The sequence below is a fragment of the Phacochoerus africanus genome, chromosome 11, assembly GCF_016906955.1.
Source record: "Phacochoerus africanus isolate WHEZ1 chromosome 11, ROS_Pafr_v1, whole genome shotgun sequence".
Taxonomy (NCBI): Eukaryota; Metazoa; Chordata; class Mammalia; order Artiodactyla; family Suidae; genus Phacochoerus; species Phacochoerus africanus.
Genome location: NC_062554.1, coordinates 135,983,234 through 136,001,203, shown reverse-complemented (window position 1 = coordinate 136,001,203; position 17,970 = coordinate 135,983,234). Strand labels below are relative to the sequence as shown.

General features: G+C 58.5%; 1 protein-coding gene and 1 non-coding gene across 4 annotated transcripts in view; both read left to right on the top strand.

Annotated features, from left to right (window-relative positions):
* GRB10 (growth factor receptor bound protein 10) overlaps positions 1-17,970 on the top strand; it is a 158,336-nt gene that overhangs the window by 17,004 nt on the left and 123,362 nt on the right. For all 3 annotated transcript variants that reach the window (XM_047753012.1, XM_047753011.1, XM_047753010.1), the window contains one exon: positions 13,817-13,967. The gene's annotated coding sequence lies outside the window, so the exon portion shown is untranslated. The remainder of the gene's footprint in view (positions 1-13,816; positions 13,968-17,970) is intronic.
* LOC125112234 (U6 spliceosomal RNA) lies at positions 11,273-11,382 on the top strand. The gene has a single exon (XR_007131042.1). It is a non-coding gene; the product is annotated as a U6 spliceosomal RNA (small nuclear RNA).

Genomic DNA, 17,970 nt, shown 5'->3' with positions numbered 1-17,970 from the left:
TCAGCATATGGTCGGATTATGTGTTTTTCCCCCTTCATTCTGCTAATATCTGCCTTTTGATTGGAGGGCTTCATCTATGTACATTTAAAGTAGTAACTGATAAGGGGCGTTCCCGTCGTGGTGCAGCAGAAACGAATCTGACCAGGAGCCACGAGGATGCGGGTTTTCAATCCCTGGCCTCACTCAGCGGGTTAAGGATCCAGCGTTGCTGTGAGCTGTGGTGTAGGCCGCAGACGTGGCTTGGATCCCGAGTTGCTCTGGCTGTGGTGTAGCCAGCAGCTGTAGCTCCGATTGGACCCCTAGCCTGGGAGCCTCCATATGCTGCGGGTGCAGCCCTAAAAAGCAAAAAAAAAAAAAAAAAAAAGTAATTACTGATAAGGAAGACTCTCTGCCATTTTGCTGCTTTGGGGGGGGGGGTTGTATCTTACAGCTTTTGTCCTTTGTTCCTCTAGAATCTTTTTTCGTAGAGTGATCCTTGTGCTTTCAGAAAGATTGCTAAGCAGTGCACAGCTCCAGAGTAAGTTACATTTAGGAGAATGTTTTACGAAGCCCTGGAATTGGAACTGGTTGTTATGGCCTTTATATCCTAGGATGGGGTTATGGGGAGGCAGCTGCAGTACCTCAAAACTGCTGGGGCAGGATCTGGGCTGCCTTTAGGGAAAGAGCAGAATTAGCATTTGACTGGGTGCAGGGAAGCCCTTTCTCTGCACAGCTCTGAGTTTGCGTCTGATCCTCAGGACAGCCCTTCCAGGGAGAGACGGAGAGGGAGCAGGAGGGGGAGAAGAGGGAGGGGAGGGAGGGGGGAGGGGAGGGAAAGGAAGGGGGAGGGAGAGGAGGGGGAGGGAGGAGGCGAGTCTTTCTCCTGCGGAAGGGAAGGCGGGAGCCCCTTGCAGTCTTAGGCCTTCCTCAGGGTCGTGGGCATTAGCCCAGGAGATCTGCCCTCAGGTCTTGGGAGTCCCGCCCGCTCTGTGGCCCGGATGCCACCGTGGAAGGCGGTGGAGTGTTTCCGTCTCGGATGTGTGGGGCCCTGGGCGTGCGTCCTCTGCTCTCAGGATTTGTAAGTGGGAAGGGGACATGTAAGAGCCTGGCGTGCCATGGGTCTCCAGCAAACCCTCCTGTCCCTCTCCCGGGGCGTTTTTCGGGGAGATTCTGTTCTTCACAGGCTGCGGGTCTGGGATGCAGTCGGCCCAGCAGCTGTCGGCCTGGAGGCACAGGAAGGAGGGTTCGCTCTATGCTGTGACTGACGCAAGGTCCCCGCGCCTGTCTCTGGGCCGGTGGCCGCCCGCCTTCTAGTGCCGAGTGTGGCCGCAAAGGCCTTGGGTTCGGGGTCCTGGGGGCAGCCGCTGCTCTTGCACGTCCTGCTTCTGGTTTTCTGTCCTTTCTCAGAGCACTGGGGGTGGCTGGGGGTTCTGAAGGCGACGTGCCTGAGCCTGGCCTCCGTCCCCGTGGCCGTCTCGCGTGGGCTCTGTGCTCAGGGCTGGTTTTCGGGGACCACGGGCGCCCCTGAGTCCGCTGGCCTCGTCCCGGGGTGAGGACGTGCGCGCAGGCACCGACTCCCTGCACCTGCCCAGGAGGACGCCTCGGGACAGAGGTGACAGGCATTACAGAGGCCCCTGCCCTACTTCCAAGAGGCGGTCGCACGTTCCTGGCTCAGAAATAGATCCTCTTTCTCCTCCTTAAGCGCCTGTGTGCAGCCCTGCGAGGTAATCCTGTGGAGCCTGGGGGGCGGGTGCGGGCCCCCGGTCCTCTGTAAGGAAGTGCCATCTGCGTCTGCACTGATGGGGACACGGGGTGCTGTGGGTCTGCGCCCTGCCCCCTGCCTGCAGCGGCTCCAGAATGCCCCTGGAAAACTGGAAATACTGGACCTGTGACGTTTGCCCTCTGCTGCAGTCCGTTGAGTGGCTTATGGGAGGAGGGCTGGAGAAGACGATGCTGAGTGACTCAGAGCCCGTGCGTCTTGCCAGAATCAGCGTGGGACCAGCCAGGGTCAGAGCAGACAGCTCTCCCCTATGCCGCCAGCGTGGAGCGCCCTCCACGTGCCTGATGGAACGCGGCCAGGGCTGCATCTTGGATGAAGAGTCCTGAAGTTCACTTCCAGGAAAAGCTTTTCTGCAGGAAGACGCCTCAGTGGGTGGGCTTCCCTGCAGGCTTTCTCCGCAGGGCCGGGACTGTCCCCTAGCAGGCAGGGCTGCACAGGGCGCCCGTGGTTCTGCCTGCTTTGCTTTGGGAGCCATTGACACTCTTACAAGTGACAGAAGATCCCGAAGTGCTTATGGCCTTGGGTATTGCTTTTGTGTCGTTTTAGAAATGAAGACAGAAATTTTAAAAATGATTCACTGCATGAAAAGAATAGTAATAAACCCATTACATGGAAACCTAAGCAACATCTTTTAAGAAAAAGTCACTCTATGTTTCAAATAAAGAAATTGCATGAGTGTGACGGCGTTTTACGTTTTAAAAATCCCTTTCACGTCTGGCTTAGCCAGAGGCAGAGGGGCCCTGGGATCTATTCTGCATCTGTCACACATCCCGTGGCCTCCGGGGTGCCTTCTGGAAAGACCGAGAGGGAAGCGACAGGTCACATCTTGGTGTCCTGGGGTGGCTTTAGAGCAGGGGCTCAGGATCCTGGGGAAGCAGGACATGGTACTCGCACACGGAAAAGCTAAGCTGCAACAGGAGAGCAGAGGGACCCGCATTCTCTTCCTCCCGCCTCCCTTTCTGCTGGCAGTTCAGAAAGCCTGGTGCCCACAGCTCCTGAGGGCAGAAGGGCCTCCCTGTGCTGCTCAGAGACCTCCCAGCCTTCGGGGTGGGGGTGGGGCGCCAACAGTCTGGCCCCGGGACCTGTGTTTCTCTGCCACGTCGCCCTGTTTTTACTTAACAATATTTCCGACACCAAATGTAAGGGTTTCGTTTCCCTCCTGACACCCGTGCCCCAGCTCTCCCGACTCCAGCCGAGTGTGCCACAGCTCAACTCAGTTCTGACGCTGTCTGCCTGGAGCTGGGATCAGATCCCCCGGGGTCGGGACCTGCAACTGCCACAGGGATGGTGAGGGACACAGGGCGGGGACAGCCAGATGGGAGCCGTGCGTGAGGTGGGGGTGCCCCATCCCCCAGCGCCCGAGTCGCCCAGCCACCCGGAGGCCCTCTGAGCCCTGCCCTTGAGGGGTTTCGTGGCGATTCCCTCAGGCCGGTGGGATTTATGAACTCATTGGCCGTGGGCCGTTAACTCGGTTTCCAGACCCTCGCCCTGGAGGGCACGGGATGAGGCTGAAGGTGCCAACCTCTGCGTCTGCCTTGGCCGGTCTGGGGACCAGCCCCGGTCCTGAAGCTGTTTGGGGGCCCCAGCCACCTGTCGTCTCATCCACACACGAAAGGCACTCACCTCCCCGGAGACCCCGGGGCTCTGGGAGCTGTGGGAGGAGGCCAGGGATTGATTTACCCGTTTGCCATCCAGGAAGAGCAGGCAAAGCCTCAGCGCCTCTGTGGGTGTCAGGAACCAGCGAGCCTGGGGAGTGAGAAGGGCAGGGCGGGGCCTGCGGACTGTTCCAGTAGCTCAAGCAGGTGGTTTGGGTCCCAATAAAGGGTCCTTCTCGGGTCGCCATACTGCCTTCGCCCCCAGGGAGCCTCTCGTGTGGAGGGATGGCTCGGACCTTTTCTCAGCACTCGTATCGCCACCGTGGCAGACAATGGGATTCTAAAGAGATTTGGGTGAACTCTAGTCGTCTTTGTGCGGGACCATTTGGAATTAGGCTGTTGTGACTGTTTTAATAGCTCAGATCTTGGGGAGAAGGAGAAGCAAAGTGCGAGGTTTTTTTTTTTTTTTCCTTTTTTGCAGGGCCACTCCCTTGGCACATGGAAGTTCCCAGGCTAGGGGTAGAATCGGAGCTACAGCTGCTGGCCTACACCACAGCCACACAACGCCAGATCCGAGCCGTGTCTGCAACCTACACCACAGCCACGGCAACACTGGATCCTTAACCCACTGAGCAAGGCCAGGGATCAACCTGTGTCCTCATGGATGCTAGTCAGGTTTGTTACCCCTGAGCCACAACGGGAACTCCCAAGTGCGGGACTGAGGTCTGAATTAGCTTTGCAGTGGGAGAGCCGCCCAGACTCCGTTTACGAGAGGAACCGTGATATTTTGAGGTGCAATCACCTGAACGCAGAGATGGGCTTCAGAGTGATTTGTGCGGGACACCGGTGACCATCTGACGGGGAAAAGCTCTCTTTTTACCCTTCCTTTGCCTCTGGCCCGAGGGGCGAACTTGTCCAGCTGGCGGGGGGGGGGGGGGGGGGGGCACGGGGGGGGACCTGTCCTCTGGGCAGTGATGTGTGAGCAGCAAGGAGCCCGCGGGAAATGAGCAGTTGTTCAGGGCCGCTCCCCGTCTGGATCTGCTGGATCCCCGAGGTGTTCGGCGTGTGCCTGCTGCTGGTGCGGAGCTGATAAGCGGTTGGTCACGCATGCTGCCAGCTGTGGCTCTTCCCATGTTATCGCTCCGGGGTCTTGACCAAGACTTGGCCTCACGCCTGCATCTCGCATCACCCGAGAGACACGGTGAGGGACCACGTTCTTCAGGCACCTCACAGGCGCAGACCGAGAACTCGGTGAGCTCTCTGCACGAGTTTGTGGAATGGATTTGGGAGAAGAGTCGTGAATTCCAGGACTAAGCTGGGCACCGGGAAGAGACCTTTAAGGAAGGTACGGCCACGGTCCAGTGGTCTGCTCTGAACTCCAGGGTGGGTGAGAGCCTCGGGGTGGCGTCCTGTCTTCGCCAGCAGCCTTTCATCGAAAGAACCCGCCCTTTGGGAGTCCCCGCTGTGGCGCAGCGGGATCGGCGGCATCTGTGCCCGCCAGGACGCGGGTTCAATCCCAGGTCTGGCACGGTGGGTTAAAGAATCCAGCATTGCCGCAGCTGTGGCGTAGGTTGCAACTGTGGATTGCCTCCCTGGCCCAAGAACTCCATATGCCACAGAAGGGAGGAAGGAAGAAATAAAGAAAGAGAAAGGAAGGAAGAGAAAAAAAAGATACCCTCCTCCAGGAGACTGATTCTTCTTCACCTTTTCTCCCCAAATTCTTCCAGCCAGGTAGAAGCAGAATCAGGCGCATAGGCTAGTATTTCCAGCCTCCCACCCTGGCTTTTCCAAACTGTGCAGCTGCAGAGCGTTGCTTTGCTCGAAGGAGAAGAGGCCGTGACCGACCGTGTTTGCCCTGTCCGGGTGTCATCGCTCCTGAGTGGCCAGAGCTGGTGCTGGGCTGGGAGGGGCTGCGGGTCTACACTGTAGACACGGGTCTACACTGTGCAAAGCCCAGCGCTTTTTCACCCAAATACACTCTCACCGGGCACCCTCATGTCAGAAGCTGGTGAGCGTCCGAGGCCCTCCTGGCACAGAGAAGCAGACCGAGGTTCAGAGAGCGTCCTGGAGTTTCTGCCACTCACTCGGCCGTCTCTGAGTCCCAGGCCCCTGGGACAGGGCCGTTGGTCCACCACGAGGGAGCAGCAGGGTGGATGGGGCAGGACAGAAGGGTGCAGAGAGTGGCAGGAGGGTCTGCTCTGTCGGGTCACCTGTTTGTCACATCATCAGCCCTGCTGAACAGGTTGGTGACCGGGCCATGGCTGGGCAGTCAGGCAGACAGGTGGCCCGCTGCTAGGTGCTGTGACCAGACCTCCTGAGAACTGTTTCTCGCCTCCGGTGCCTGCAGCGCGGCCAAGGTCAGCGGGAGGGAAGAGCTCGAGGCGGCCACCGCAGGTGACTCTCCGTGGGCCTAGTGGATGGGGGCCCAGGAGACTGGAGGCCAGTTCGAGTGCTTGCTTGCTCGCACGCTGAGGTTGGGGGTTTCCTTTCCCTCCTGAGCAGCCGTGCTGGGGGTGGCCCATGGGTCTCCCTCCTCTGGGGGGCCTCCGGGGGGCTGCTGTAACACAGAGCGGGGCTTGAGCAGCACACGCTTGTCCCCACAGCTCGGGGTGGCCAAGATTGAGTTGCCGGCGGGCTGGGTGTCCGATGAGGGCCCCTTTCTCGTTTGCAGAAGCCACCTTCTCCCTCTGACCGCCGTGCAGATGGTCGGCACCCTGTCTCACTGGTCTCTTTTTTATCCTCCAGGTTTCTTTCTTTTTAGCGCTGCACCTGCGGCAAATGGAGGTTCCAGGCTGGGGGTCGCATCCGTGACCTACACCACTGCTCGCAGCAATGCCAGATCCTTAACCCACTGAGTGAGGCCGGGGGTGGAACTGGTCGGAACTCCCACTATGGAGTTTTGAATAAGCTTGCACCCTGGGTCCGTGTGCAGCCCCCGCAGGCCTGCCTGCTGGGCATGGCCGTGCGTTTCAAAGCCACTGGTCGTGGTTTTCTTAGCACTTCTGTTGTGGGTGACTCCCACAGCTCTGTCCTTCCGCAGTTCTTGATCTGAGCTGAAGGTCCAGCTTTCCGGAGGTTGATGTGCCCTGAAAACCTAGAGCCACCGCCATGACTTGCTGCAGGTCCTGAACGAGGGAGTAAAAGATGTTCCCTAAGCTGGCGGGCCAGTGGGCTTTGGGGTGCGCCCCGTGACTTGGTGAATTTTGGCGATGGGCTGTCTTCAGAGTGGCCATAAGGCACCCAAACAAGCCCTTCCTGTAAACTCACTCAGCGAAGAGAGGAGAAAGCTCCCAGCTGATGGCCGAGCCTCTCCTGTAAAACTCTTGCCTAAGCGGTTAAATTGTGTGCGGTCTACACAGCTGTAGTGTCATCACTTACTGTCTTCATTATCCTTTTTTTTTTTTTTTTTAACCTCCTAAGGGAAGGAAGAAAGTGCAGAAGAAAGGAAAAGAAAGGAAAATCGCAGCAAAGTCCTTTGCATTTCTAGAAACTGCCTGTGCACAGGGGACCTGTGAGTTCAAGTTCATGGGACCTGTGAGTTCAGGTTCAGGAGACCTGCAGGAAGCACTTAATGGCCTCATTGTTTTAGGTGGAGGGCATGGATTTCTCTGCAATTCCTAGAATGGGGGCGGGGGGGGGTTGGGGGGAGAGCAGCCCGCAGGGCAGGGGAGCCTCTGGGAATCTCTGGGGTCTCAGGTGGGGATTCTGGGTGAGGGCAGGAAGGGGGGAGAAGTGGGCGGGACCCGGTCTGACACGGGGCTAAAGTTCTTGGAAACTAAACTTGAATATGTTTCACAAGGAGGAGTTCGCGGCCCTTGTTGTAAAACTGCAAACCCAGGGTCTGCAGAGTCCAGTTGCCTCTGGCTCCCTGCTCATCCTGCTGCCCTCCCCCGGGTCCGAGTCGTTCCGGGTTTTTTGGGTCTTTTTCTGGGTGAAATTCCTGGATGAGCGCAGGTACTCTTGTCACCTTCCCCCTTTGTGTACCCCTTAATCCTCGCGGGAGGCCGGGTCTGTCGTGCTCTCCGCGGGTCAAGTTGAACATTAGAGGCCGCTCCTGGGGCGGAGCCAGGCACCTGTTTCCTTGGGGCTCTTCCGCCTGCCTCCCCGCCTGGAGAAGCCCTGCCCAGAGCACTGTTACTGGGCTCCCCTTAGGGCAGTTTTTCACGTGTTCAGCAGAGCTGTGCACCCTTGGCCCGCGCTGAGAGCAGAGGATGTCGTGGTCCCTGGATGAGGAGTGGCTCCTTGGCGGGGAAGCAGAGGCAGACACGGAGTGCAGCAGCAGCACCTCGGGTGTGTCTGCAGGATCGGAGGGGTACGGGGGCAGTGGGCAGGGCCAGGCCAGGCCGGGCGGATGGGACTCAGGGCACAGGGAGGGTGTTGCCGAACTCAAGGCAGGCGCCTCCTTGGCCTGCAGCAAAACCCCTTTAACTGACCCTGGGCTGTGCCGAAGGAGAGTATAGCCTTCGATGCAAGAAGATCAGGTGGTTTGTACGCAAGAGACCGGAACTGCCAGATGGCTTTCAGGGAGGGTTGTTTTGTTTGTTTTGTTTTTTCGTTTTTGGCCATCCTGTGGCCTGTGGAGTTCCTGGGCCAGGGATGAGATCCCAGCCACAGCTGTGGCAACGCTGGATTCTTTAACCCACTGATCCATGCCAGAGATGGACCCAGCATCTGCAGGGGCAGTGCTTCAGAGACGCTGCTGGTCCCCTCACGCCGCAGCAGGAACTCCCAGGGAGGGGTTTTTAGAGGCAGCATTTGGGGTGAGGGTTGCAGCTCCTGGCCTTTCTTCTGGTTGGTTGGTGGGGACGGAACAGGAATCGGCTTCGTCAGCCTGGTTCCTGCCAGTCCCGGCTCCGGCGCTTGTGGCCGTGGGTCGTCACTGTCCCCGCCCGGGTGAGGGCTTTGGTTTCTGCAGAAGGGCTTAAATGCCTGCGTCAGACTGTTCTATGTCTCCCTTTGAGGAAGAACTAGGACTCTGTCTTGTTCCTTTATTGTCGAAGGGGAAATTACTCTTCTTGCTTAAGTGTTTTTCCTTCGTTTCTGCCCTGCCTCCCTTCCCTAGTTAGTAACTGCTTCAGTCTGCTCTTTGGAACCCAGGGAAGGCCGAGCAGACTGAAGTCTTTTTCTGCAAATAAGAAACAGGGGACACAGAGGGACTTTTGTACCTGGGAGGGCCCCACAGTGTCCTGCTCGGTTTCATTCTGGCTTTTTATGGTAGCCCTCCGTCCTGCGGGGAACCAGGCCGGTTAGGAACGGGAATAGCATTTTGGAGAGGGGGGTTAGTCGTCACCTTGGAACTTGGCCTCAGGATTCCTGGGCGGGGAGGAAGAAGCAGGGGGCACACGTGATGGAGGGCCCAGAACAGGCAAGGGCCCTGAGGTGGGAGGAGTGTCAGGACTTGGGGGAGACAGCGGGAGGGTAAATCTTGTTTTGGCGGCTCCCCAGGAGCCCTTAAACGCCTGTGCTGCAGCTGAACCTGAATGCAGGCCTTCCCCCATCCCCCACCCCGTAACCTGCCGCATCTCTCGAGCCTCCACCCATCAAGCACGCTTGCCCCCTCCTGATGGCCTCGGGAGCAGTTAGTAACAGGGGTCTCCCAGAGTCCTCTAGGTGTCCCTCTCTCTCTTATGGCCCTTTATCGGGACTTGTTCAACTACCCGTGTGCCTGTACTGCTCCACCCCGAGCCCTTTGTCGTGTTTCTATCGGGAATCCATCAGGAACTCGCTGCCTGTGGGGCATGAATGATCTCTGCTGTCATTCCGACCTTGTCATCATCCTTATCCACCTGCCCTTCCCGGGCCTGGGCCCCTGTCTACTCTGCCTGCAGGTCAGTGGCCGGGTGCTCACTGGGGTGCTGGGCGGTCCGGGCTTCCCGCTCGCTGGGGGAGCAGGGGCTTCCCTTCCCAGAATGGGGCGCACCTCCGCCTTCGCGTCCTCCTGCAGGTCTCTCTCAGCGTCCTCACTCTGTTTTTTTCTTCTTTCAAGGGTCTTGTATGTATTTCTGAAGTCAGTGATTTCTGTCGCGTCTGTGGATAACGCACCGTCTTACCATTAGACTTTCTTTTTTTCTTTTTCTTTTTACAGCTGCACCTGCAGCATATGGAAGTTCCCAGGTTGGGGGTCGAGTTCGAGCTGCAGCTGCCGGCCTACACCAAGGCCACAGCCGCACCAGCGCTGGGCCGCATCTGCAGCCTGCGCTGCAGCTTGCCAGATCCTTATTCCTCTGAGCAAGGCCGGGGATCGAACCTGCATGCTCACGGATACTAGTTGGGTTCTTAATCTGCTGAACCACAACCAAACTCCCCGTTAGAATTTCCGAGTGCAAAGGGGCTGTGAGCCGTGGCCTTGTCTCCCCGCCTGGTTAGAGGCCCATGTTGGCGCTGACTTGTTCCGGCTGGCTGGGCTGCTTTTCATCTCCAGATGACTCTGGGCTTGTTCTTTTTCTAGTCAACGGGTACACTGAATTTCTGTTCCCTCCCCCAGGTTCCAGTACTAGCACTGTAATCGGGGCTTCCTGGCCCTCATTTAACGGGGAGAGAGTCAAAGGGTCTTCCTTGTGTTACCACCTGCCTCGGTGGGGGGGTGCCTTGAGTCAGCCTCAGAGGCCTGCTTATTTTATATCGCCTCACTGAAATCCCAATTACCTGCAAGCAGGGATTCCCCCTCTTATCCTCTATGCTTTTAACTTCCTTCCCTTTTTGCCTTTTTTTAGGGCCCATGGAGGTTCCCCAGGCTGGGGGTCCAATCAGAGCTACCGCTGCCGGCCTACACCACAGCCACAGCCATGCTCTCCATCCCCGTGGAGCCCCAGGTGTCAGCTGGTGGACGGGCCACCGAGGAGGGGCCTTCGTGGAACGGGGCTGGAGTGTCACTGCCGAGTGCGGCTGAACCTCCCTCGTGTGCTTGGGGTTTGCAGCGTGATGTTGCCCTTCGGGGGGAGCGTTCCAGGGCTTTAACTTCCTCTGTGCCCGTGCCCTTCGTCCTCACGTCCCGCCCTCTCTGCCAGGGACGCAGCGGTGTCAGAGCTGAGGGGCAGGTCCTGTCCCCAGGCGTGGCACCCCAGCTCTAACTGCTGCTGATCCTTTGAGCTGCTCACAGCTTCTGGCGATAGCGCTCTGAGCTTCTCTAATTCCTTGGGAAGCTTTGCCTTTTCTTAAGGTCTGTTTCATTTGTGTATTTCCCAGGTTGTCTTCCTAAGCATCTTCTTACTCTGAAAGCGGAGTCATCTCTGAGGTCGGTGCAATACCGAATTTTATTTTTGCGATGAAAGGTATCCTGCGCCCTTTTGAGAAGCCCCAGCCTTCATCCCAAACAGGCTGCATATCGTCATCGTGAAAAGTTGGGATTTGTTGAGTGTCTAAATAGTCACTGTTATGACTCTAAATGTTTAGTGTGAGGAAGAAGGAAAACTTTATATTAACTCAGGAATTTCTGGAAGAAACGAAAGGCACGCAACAGAAATCAAGAGGGCCTTTGTTTTCGAAACATTTGGGAAGTAAATTAGGACATTTATGTCTTGCCCACATTCGTATAGTCTTTTAGATTTCCAGCTCATGTCGTGTTTGGCTGTGAAGCTGCGAGAGAAGCGGTGTTTGCCTGATGGGCGATTCGCGCCCAGAGAGTTCCCGCTCCTCCGGGAGTGTGTGTGCAGCTGGCCAGGTCTGGTGGGGGTCCTGTGCCTCCTCCCCATGGGGCCCATGGAAACAGCGCCTGGAGGTTTATTGCTGAGGAGATGCTGTGTCTGAGTAACTCCTTTCAGTGCATTAGGTTCAGTCGTCTTAGTGTCACTGTCGTGTGCAAAGGTCAGTGTCCACCGTCTCAGGCAGAAATGGTTGACGTGATGACCAGCTTGGCAGGCACCTCTGCGTCTTCCTTCTCTAACTGAAGATTCTTTTTCCCGCTGCAAAACCTGAATCTGTGCTCGCGTCGGCAGCACATACATGAAAATTGGAATAGCACAGGGAAGATTAGCAGGGCCCCTGGCAGGCAAGGGTGACCCTCACATTCCCGAAGCCTTCCATCATTTTAGATGCAACCCGTGACATTTAGAACGGACGAACTGTGGGTCCCACTGTACAGCACAGGGCACTGGCCAATCACTTGTGATGGAGCCTGATGGAAGACAATAGGAGAAAAAGAATGTGTGTGTCCGTATGACCGGGCCGCTGTGCTGTACGGCAGAAATTGGCACAACATGGTAAATCACCTCTACTCTACTTTAAAAAATTTTTAAAAACAAATTCTTATCTGTCACTCTTTTTAAAAAAAAGTAGATCCCCCGAACGTCTCTTGTCAGCTGGAAGGCATGTGCGTGAAAGCTGCACTTGGACGGGTCCTGGGGCACTGGGGTTGGCATCCAGGGCAGGCTTGGGGTTCTCTGCAGAAGAAGGAGAGTTTTGGGACTAGGAGAATCAGAGGGATCAGGGGCACGTTGTCACGTGACCCCCAGTGCATTTCCCAGCCTGCCAGCCCACTGCCGTCTAAGGGACCCTCACACCGTAGTCCCCGCCACGGTGCAGTGGGTTAAGACCCTGACTCCAGCAGCTCGAGTCGCTGTGGAGTGTGGGTTTGGCATGGTGGGTTAAAGGATCTGGCGTTGTTATAACTGTGGTGTAGGTCGCAGCTGCAGCTTTGATTCAGTCCCTGGCCCGGGAACTTCCATGTGCTGTGGGTGCGGCCATAAAAATTTAAAGAATCAGGAGTTCCCGTCATGGCGCAGTGGTTAACGAATCCGACTAGGAACCATGAGGTTGCGGGTTCGGTCCCTGCCCTTGCTCAGTGGGTTAACGATCCGGCGTTGCCGTGAGCTGTGGTGTAGGTTGCAGACGCGGCTCGGATCCCGCGTTGCTGTGGCTCTGGCGCAGGCCGGTGGCTATAGCTCCGATTCAACCCCTAGCCTGGGAACCTCCATATGCCGCAGAAGCGGCCCAAAGAAATAGCAAAAAGACCAAAAAAAAAAAATAAATAAAGAATCAAAGAAAAAAAAAGATCCTTGGTCCTGTTTGACCATATATATATTTTTTAAACTTGGGATCAACTTAGCTGCTAGAATTTAGAGATACTTCGTCGGACATAAACAGTGTAATGCTTTCCAGACTTAGATTCTTTGAGGGTGAAAGCAGGCACATTTTATAAAGTGCCTTTGCCTGTGCGGGGGCTGTTCAGCTCTGAGCAGTCAAATTGTCCTGGATCAGGGGTCTGTCTTTGGCTCCTAAAAAGATCCGCGTCCCTCTGAACATCAGCAGACCTTACAGCCTGCAGGCGGCTGGCATGTTTGGCATCTGCCAGTAGGAGGGCTGGTAACTACGTACTAGTGTATTTAACATTTGCCATGTGTTGCTTCCTACCTGCGTCTTTACAGGTGGTAGCTCCCTTCATTCTCCTAAAACCCCGGGAAGGACATAGTATCTTTGTGTCCGTTCTGGAGCTGGGGGCCGCTGAGGCTCAGGGGATGCTCTGGCGGCATGGCCGGGGTCAGGCGGTGGCTCAGACACCGTGGCTCCCACTCCTGATTCTCAGCCCGTGTGCCCGGCGGGACTTGCCACAGTGGTTTTCTCGGTTCTAGACCTGTGACTTTTTCCACGTCAGGTGGGAGGCAGGCCAGGTGCTCTTTCCACTGTCGAACGACCAGGGTTCCCTGAGGGATCTGTTCACCCCCCGAGGATGCCGTGCTGCAGGCAGGGACCAGCTCAGATGCACAGAGGCACAGCCGTCCCCTGGCTTTCCTGAGTTCTGATCTCCTAAGTCAGGGCCCGCGTGTGTTTCTTCTGGACTCTGGAGGATTCACGGGTGTTCCGGGGCCGTGTCCTCAGACCCTTAGGGAGGTGGGCTTTCCCCCCATTGCCCTGCAGAGGAGCCGGACTCAGGGAGCCCAGAGGTCCCCAGCTGACCATGCTCACATTACATGGTCCCCCCCCTCACCTTGAGCGGCGCCTCTGTCCCACAGTTGGAAATTAAATTGAAGGGGACAGGCAGGATGCCGTCTGCAGGTCCCCCTGCTCTGCTCCCTCCCATGGGACCAGCGTGGGCCGTGCGGAGAGCCTCCAGGCCCGGGGCCTGAGGGCCAGACGTTGGTCCCTGTGAGGCGGGGTGAGGGCCACCCCCCTGAAAGGACCCTGGGGAGCATGAGGGCTTTGATCTGGGCTCCACGCATGCCCGCTAGGTAAACTTGGCCTTGGGAGAGGGGGGAGCCCTGTCTGTGCCGTACCCGCCTTGTGGCAGTGAGCTGGGAGCCTAGCCCCTTCCCCTGGCTTTTCGGGTCCCTGTGGGCATCGGTCCCTGGGCCAGTTGCTGTGGCGACCTGCTTCTCATGGGCTTCCTTCAAACAGTCTGTCTTTCCAGCAGTCGCCTTGAAAAGGCATATTCTGAATGTGATTTAAAACTCGTCTTCCTGGGGGAGGGGGGAGGACTCGCCTTTGCGCAGGTGCAGCGCCCTCAGTGACGGCCTCTCTGCCTTTTCAGCGTTGGCGGCGGGCACCATGCTGAGCCCCAGGAGGGGGCCGCGGGGACACGCAGCCCTGTGACCCAGACCGGCCGCTGCATCTCGCCTGGATCCTCTCTGTCCAGCCCGGCGGCCGCCAGACACCCAGGGCCCCAGCCACAGCCCTAACAGGTAAGCGCTGGCTTCTTGGCGGGATCCAGGCCCGTCGGCTATTGCTTCAGGGCTATCAGTAGGTGCATCTTCCTGCCTCCTCATCTTAGCTGAGCTGAGCGGGGGTTGGGGGGTGGAGGCCACCCAGGACCGCCTTCCCTGCCATCTGCCCTGCACGCGCACCTCTGCCGCCCCCGTGCTCTCCTGGGAGGTCACCTGCTCGCAGGTTTTTCTGCGATTACTATGGCCACAGCCCTCGAGGGGTGGCCGCTGTGCTTTTTGGCGCTCGGGTGCAGGGCCCTGACTCGGGCCTGGCGGGCGGGGGTCTGCCCACGTTAGCGCTGCGATGGGGGGGCATACATCAGGAGGATCCAGGGCAGGTGCCGAGGCCTCCTGCCGCCGTGCTTCCTGCAGCAGCTGTTCTGGGGACAGCCCTCCTGTCCTGGCAGCTGGCAGGGTGTGAGTCTCCCTGTGGGGCTCTGAGAGCTGAGGCTACAGTGGTCCTCCAGCAGAGGTGTCTGCTGGAGCCTTCGCCCGGGAGGGTGGCCGGCCCTGGACAGTGTTGGTCAGCTCGGCTGCTGCAGCCAGTACCTCATGCTGGGTGGCCTGAACCGTTACGTGCACTGCCTTGCAGTCCTGGAGGCAGAGGTCTGAGATCCAGATGTGGGCAGGCAGGTTGCCTCTGAGGCCTCATCCCTGGCGTGGAGACGGCCGTCTATGTGTCGTGTGAGTTTCTCTGTCCTCTTTTTTTTTTTTTGTCTTTTTAGGGCCGTACCCATGGCATATGGAGGTTCCCAGGCTAGGGGTCTAATTGGAGCTGTAGCTGCCAGCCTGCACCACAGCCACAGCAACGCCAGATCCGGGCCATGTCTGTGACCTACACCAGCGCTCACGGCAACGCCAGATCCTTAACCCACTGAGTGAGGCCAGGGATCGAACCCGCAACCTCATGGTTCCTAGTTGGATTCGTTTCCTCTGCGCCATGACGGGACCTCCCTCTCTGTCCTCTCCTTATAAGGACACCAGCCATCTGTGGGGTCGGGGCCCCTGTAAAGGCCTCACCTTACCTTCAATATATCTTTAAAGGCCCGATCTCCAAGCACAGCCACGTTCTGAGGTCCTGGGGTCAGGGCTTAAACTTAGGGATTCAGTTTAGCCGCTGACAGAGGGGACCCCAGGCCCGGGTGGAGGGAGGCTGGCAGGTTGGGGCCCACGTTCCTTGGCAGGAAGGCCGTGGCTTTCGCTGCTTGCCCACCTGTCTCTCCTCCTCTCCTCATCGCCTCCTTGCCTGACCTTGGACTCCCGAGTTTCCTCGACTGTCCATAGCACAGAGCGGAGTGTTTTTAACCCTCTGTATTAACTGGACTCATCCCCAGGGGTCAGCCTTGGCTGAGACGCTGGGGAACTTTTGCGTGTCTGTTCCAAGGTCAGCAGGGCCACGTGGGAGGTTTGCGTGCTTCTCTCCACTGGAGGGCAGGACAGTTGGCTTTTCCTGGGCCATTCTTCCCTGTGAGTCTCTGAAGATGCAGGAGCCCCTACAGAGTTAGGGCAGCCGCAGCTTCTGTACCTGCCCTCCTCCCGAGGCCCCAGGCTTCTCCAACTTTCTTGAACTCTCATGGCCCTTGAACAGACTGTGCCATTGGACAGATTACTTTTTGTCAAACGGGGGCCTTTACCGTCTCGGACAGCGGAGGGTGAGCCAAGGAATTGCAGTGAAAAGGCGTGCTTGGTGGCTGACTACAGGGCCACCTCTTTGGTGTCCCCAGTCTGGGGCGTGGGGCTGCGAGGCCGGGAGCTTTGTCTCATGTCTGCATGGCCGCCTGCCCGCCCGGCGCACATGCACGTTCCCAGTGATCCGGGGCTGGGGCGATGCTCTCAGGCGGGCCCCCCGATCCTCTCGCTGCGTCCCTTTGTCTGGGCTGCCGAATGCCTCTGAGGGGTGCCGTCCCCAAGCTCCATGTCCCCTGCAGCGGTCCCGCCTTGGGCTCAGCCTCAGGTGCACGTCGTCCCGCAGAGGCCGGCAGAGGTGTGCGGCCCCCTGGGCACAGCAGGAGGGTGCCGCTCTTGCTGGCCCGCTTCCCTCGAGACACAGGCAGAGGAGGGCTGGTTATCGTCGCACGTATTTGCACTTACTGAGCCACGCACGGCCTGGCTGAGGGCAGACTCCGTCCTCTCTGCCCAGTTGCGTCCATCCGTCGTTCTTCCCGGTTACAGTATAGTCTAAAGCGTCTCAGAGTCTAACTGAGGATGGAATGCTTTCTGCCGCCCTCTTTGCAAGGCGGGCGGTCACGGGCGCCGCCGGGGTCCTCGGGCCGGCTCGCCCAGGCAGGTCTTTAAGAGACTCGGGTGCTCTCACGTCCCCCTTCCCTTCCTGCCTCGGCATCCTCCTGCCTTTAGCTTCTGGAACGTGCTCTCCTGCTGCTCCTCTCTCTGTGCTCTTGCCCCTCCCTCGTCCTCCCCGTCGACCGTGTGTCTGTCTGCTCGGTACTCCGGGCCGACCTCGCAGCCTCTGCTGCGGCCCGTCTTGTTTTCCTTCGACTCCTCTGGGTGCTCCGCCCGCACACCCCGAGCCCGAGGTGTCCCCTGTGCTTCTCGACCTCACGGCTGAACCAGAGAGCGAGGTGCGGTGTCCCCGTGACCCCGCTCAGCCCGCGCCTCCTCACATAGGGCGGGGTCTCAGTAAGGGTCTTTGTTCTGGGGGGGGGGTCCAGATATGGGGGGGCCTCATCTTAGCGCATCGTCCTCTGATAGAAGAAATCTCAAGGTCACTAATCAGGTCGGAGCAAGAGGAATCATTGCCCTCCTGCTTTGGCGTCCCCGGGAGACCCAGCCCCTCAGCGCTCGGCTGTGTGAGAGTTTGTGGTTCTCGTGGAAGCGCGGGTATGACGGCTGCCCTGGGGCCCTCGTCCCAGGTCTCTCGAGGTCGTTCTGTCCGCTGTCTCTTCTCGTGTGAGTTGCAGTTGTTTTTGTTCTGGTTCCAGCGGTGGGTTGCGGGGGGGTCTGCGCAACCTGGGCTGATGCCGTGGGGCTCTCGATCCCCTTTCGTCCTCTCAGCAGGGAGGTGCCCTCTGGCGGAAAGAACACAGGCCTCACAGGTGGACATCCGTGGCCTCGGGGCCTGAACACCCCCTGGTGCACCCCGCCCCGTCCCCAGCACCATGGGCCTGGGTACAAGTCCTGTGCCTCCTCGGCCCCACTCACACCTCCCTGGAGCACCCTCCCCTCTGGGCCCTGAGAGCAGGTGCACGAGCCCAGCCTCCCCACTTGTGGGGATGGGACTCAGCTCCCACTGGACCCTGCTGGCCTGGGAAGGGGGCGAGGGGAAGAAATGCCAGGTAACCCCCCTCGCACATCTTGTTCCCTTCCCGACACCAGCAGGGCTGAGGGGTGTCCTCTTTGCGGGTCCAGCACAGTGTGTTGGTTGTGACACAGCTGCTGCAGGGGGGATTCCTTACTGCTCGTGTGCCTCTTCAGGCTTGTAGGAGTACCGTGCCTCTCTTTTGCCTCTGTTCCTGACCTCATCTTCTCCTGCCAAAGTCCTGGGTGCCCGGTTTGGGGCATGGCCACGGGTCTACCCGTCAGGTCCACTGTGCTCTGGTCTGGGAGAGAGCAGGGCCAGGACCGGTCAGCAAGACCATGTCCAAGGCAAGCCCAGCCCTGGACGGGGCCGCGAGACCAAGATATCTCTCCCTTAGGGGTCTAGACCCGGGGCGGGGCGGGGGGGAACCAGAGACGGGTGGATCCTGCCTCGTGCATTCTTGCTGTGTCTGATTGTAGTGTCAGGGGCCAGCCTCTGTGGCTGCTCTGAATCGACCCTGATTTGCTGGATTTGACCCACGTTTCACAGATGATTCCTGGGAGTGCAGGGCGCTTCTTTAGCTTTCTTCTCAGTCGGCCCAGACCGTGGTCTGGGAGGGCCCAGCCTGGACACCAGCGAGTTGTCGCGGACTTGGAGGTCAGTGCAGGCCGAGTCTGCGGCCTGGGGCGGGGGTGGGGGGGTCCATCGCCCAAGCTGGCCTCTGTC